Raw genomic sequence first — 4,395 nt, 5'->3', positions numbered from 1 at the left:
TAGCGGAGGGAGAGCTAGTGCCCTAGGTACATGCCGATGTGGCAGCCGGAGAGATCTGGGCATCCTGCTGGCGTGATGTCGTGGCTATCGGAGGTGCGGCGGAGCCTGATGGAGGGACAGCTATTGGAGCGGTCGAGTCCCTGCTGACGTTGTCCTGCTGCCGTAAGAGAGCTGGGGGCCGCCGTCGTCATAGAGCTCGTGGAGCGCCATCATTGCCCCTCTGGCGGAGCTGGCCGGACGAGACGCCGGTCTTGTTCTCCGTGACCCGAGTCGATTCGGGGTAGGGTGATGATGACGTTTCCTGTTGACGTGGCGGTCTGTGCTCTAGGCAGGGCGACGTGGGGTTTCCTCCGAAGCCGAGGTTGAGTCTTGCCTTCAGTTGCCGTGGCCGAGCCCGAGCCAGGGGGTCGGGCGAGGCGGAAGTCGTCCGGCCGAGGCCAGGGCGGAGTCCGAGCCCTGGGGTCGGGCGAGGCGGAGTTTCGTCGTCTTCCGGGTCTTTGCCTGAGTCCGAGCCCTGGGGTCGGGCGGAGCGGAGTTCGCCGTCTTCCGGGTCTTAGCCCGAGTCCGAGCCCTGGGGTCGGGCGGAGCGGAGTTCGCCGTCTTCCGGGTCTTAGCCCGAGTCCGAGCCCTGGGGTCGGGCGGAGCGGAGTTCGCCGTCTTCCGGGTCTTAGCCCGAGTCCGAGCCCTGGGGTCGGGCGGAGCGGAGTTCGCCGTCTTCCGGGTCTTAGCCCGAGTCCGAGCCCTGGGGTCGGGCGGAGCGGAGTTCGCCGTCTTCCGGGTCCTAGCCCGAGTCCGAGCCCTGGGGTCGGGCGGAGCGGAGTTCGCCGTGGCGCCTTTGGCAAGGCCTAATTGCCTGTCAGACTCACTCTGTCGAGTGGCACTGCAGTCGGAGTGGCGCAGGCGGCGCTGTCCTTCTGTCAGACTGGCCAGTGGAGCGGTGGAGTGACGGCGGTCACCTCGGCTCTGCCGGGGGCGCGTGTCAGGATAGAGGTGTCAGGCCACCTTTGCGTTAAATGCCCCTGCAATTTGGTCAGTCGGTGTGGTGATTTAGTCAAGGTTGCTTCTGAGCGAAGCCAAGGCCTTGGGCAAGCCGGTGATGTGTCCGCCATAAAAAGGGGGCCTCGGGCGAGACGGAAGTCTCTCGAGGTCGGCTGCCTTCGGCCGAGGCTAGGCTCGGGTGAAGCGCGATCGAGTCACTCGTGTGGACTGATCCCTGACTTAATCGTGCCCATCAGGCCTTTGCAGCTTTATGCTGATGGGGGTTACCAGCTGAGAATTAGGCGTCTTGAGGGTACCCCTAATTATGGTCCCCGACAATAATCGATTCGGATCGCCGTACCTTCGCGGTTATGAAGACTTGGTCACTGACCTGCAACCTAAGTCAGGATGTGAACATTATGAATAAAAATGATGTTGTATTGATGAGATGGTGAAAGTAGACCATATGCAAACAGAGTCTATTAATACTTAATCTGGCATTAAAATGTTGAAAGTAAGGACTCACTTTAGTAAGCTATTTCTGCAAAAGTATCTAAGTTGATTTTTGCTAAAGCCTCTCCTTGATTCCCAAATCCAGCATACCCTTGAGAGTCTTTTCCTTAGTCGGGTAAGACTTGCTGAGTAATTCCATACTCAGGGTTTTATTCCCTATTGTTTTTCAGGATATAACTTTGTGTTGTTGTGATGGTGTTAAGTGCCGGTGGGCTCGGCCTTCTTATATAAACATACCCCGTCTTTATCTTCTTACTGAGGATGGTCATTTGAGCTAGCATATATTTCAAACTTATACTCTTGTAATCACTCCGATAAAATATTGTAAAATTTTTGTAACCTGTAAAATTTGGTAATAAGTTTTCCGCTGCAAAAATGGTGTGTGTGTGATTGGTGTTACTTAATCCCGCGGTTCTGGTTGTAAGTGGTTTATCCGATGTCCTTGGGGCAATCGGACAGATCCTGTTAAGTTATCTGGTGCACATGCATGGCCGTCTGAGGTCTTTGGGACAAGGACAAGTGCATGTGGGCCCAATAACTTGGAGGTTCTGCCACATTCGCTGCCTCATGTTCAACTCTGACTGAGTGAATATGTACTTCAGACTCTTGTGGTCTGTGTAAATGTCGCATTTCTGTCCATACAGGTAGTGCCTCCATGTCTTCAGTGCATGAACCACTGCTGCCAACTCTAGGTCATGGATTGGGTAATTCTTCTCATGAACCTTCAGCTGTCGGGACGAGTAAGCCACAACTCTTCCCTCTTGCATCAGCACACATCCCAAACCAGTGTAACAAGCATCACAATACACCGAGAAGGGCTTGTGCACATCAGGCAAGACTAGGACAGGCGCTGTTTCAACTTCTGTTTTAGCGCTTCGAAGGCCTCTTGACATTTCTAGGTCCACTTGAACTCAACTTTGTTGCCTAGCAACGCTGTCATTGGTTTCGCAATCTTCGAAAACCCTTCAATGAATCGCCGATAATATCTGGCCATTCCAATGAAACTCTTGATTCCTCGAGCATCTGTTGGCGCTTTCCAGTTCAGAATGTCTGCCACTTTCTTCGGATCCACAGCCAATCCTTCTTTGTTGATTATGTGACCCAAGAACATGACTTCATTGATCCAGAATTCACACTTGCTCAACTTTGCATACAATTGGTGCTCTCGCAATCTCTGCAATACCATCCTCAAATGATCTGCATGCTCTTCTTCGCTTTGAGAATAAACCAGAATGTCATCAATGAATACCACCACAAACTTGTCGAGGTAATCCATGAATACACTGTTCATCAAGTTCATGAAGAAGGCTGGTGCATTGGTCAAACCAAAAGACATCACTGTGAACTCATACAACCCATACATGGTAATGAATGCCGTCTTCGGAATGTCCGAAGGTCGGATCCTGAGCTGATGATAACCTGACCTCAGATCAATCTTGGAGAACACACTGGCTCCTCTCAACTGGTCGAACAGATCTTCTATCCTGGGCAAAGGGTACTTGTTCTTGATCGTGACTTCATTCAAAGCTCGATAATCGATACACATCCTTTTGGTGCCATCTTTCTTCTCCACAAACAAGACAACAGCGACCCAAGGCGAGGTGCTTGGCCGGATGTAACCTTTCTCTGACAGCTCATCAATCTGCTTCTTAAGTTCAACCAACTCTGGTCCGGATATTCTATAAGCTCTCTTAAAGATAGGGGCGGTTCCAGGAAGAAGCTCTATGGCAAACTCAACTTTCCGCTCTGGTGGCATACCCGGTAAGTCCTTTGGAAACACATCTGGGAACTCGGACACAACCTTGATACTCTCAATTGGGTCTGCTTCACAGCTATCGACAGCTATCTGATAACAACTTCCTTTCTTTGGCTCAGGCGGGACTAACTCGGTCACCACTTCCTCTCCTAGTGGGGACACCAACTTGATTGTCCTTTTATCACAACTGATAACTGCCTGATACTTATCTAGCCAATTCATCCCTAGGATGACATCTATTCCCTGAGTACCCATTACTATGAGGTTGGCGGGAAACGCTATCCCCCTTATTTCCACACATACATTCAAACAAATGCTATCGGCTCGAATTCTACCACCGGCTGAGTCAATTTGAATGGGGGTTGACATGGTAGTAATTGGAAATTTATGTGCTTCTACCCATGATGCAGTAATGAAAGAATGTGTTGCTCCAGTATCAAATAACACTTCTGCAATATGGGAGTCGACTGGGAACATACCTACTATCATGCCGGGGGTCTCCTGAACTGCTTCAGCCTCCAAGTGGTTCAGTCTTCCATGATTATAGCGCGGCTGAGAGCGATTGCCTGCTCCAGGCTGAGGCGCATTCTGCTTTGCTGGGGCATTGGGGCCTGATTGCTGCTGGGCTGCCTTCTTCGGACATTGCATCACCCAGTGGCCTTGCTCTCCACAGTGGAAACATGCTCTGTTTCCAACCTGAGCTGGTGCTGCCTGATTGTTCTGTTGGTTTGCTGGGGCAGGAAGACGAGGTGCCTGCTGATTCTGCCTCTGAAACTGACCTCCTGATTGATTGCTCTGACGGTTCTGATACTGGTGCTGAGGATACTGCCTTTGGAACTGCTGATGCTGCTGAGGTGGACGCTGGTTCTGCCTGAACTGCTGAGGTTGATTGCCTGAGAAACGAGGGTGATTGCTGCTTCCAGGCTGGGGTCCACTGATCTTGCGCTTACGATCCTCCATCTCCTTACGCTTCCTCTCTGTCATGATTGCTCTGTCATCAGGTGCTGAAATGTCGGGAAGGTGTGATTCATCAGTTGGTACTGAAGAGGGTCAACCAAGCCTCTCAGGAAACGGTACTGCCGCTTGGCGTCGGTGTTGACATCTTCAGGAGCATAGCGAGACAACTACAGAAACCTGTCTCGGTACTC

This window comes from Zea mays, chromosome 8, assembly GCF_902167145.1.
Source record: "Zea mays cultivar B73 chromosome 8, Zm-B73-REFERENCE-NAM-5.0, whole genome shotgun sequence".
Taxonomy (NCBI): domain Eukaryota; kingdom Viridiplantae; phylum Streptophyta; class Magnoliopsida; order Poales; family Poaceae; genus Zea; species Zea mays.
Note: the sequence above shows the minus strand (reverse complement) of the source record.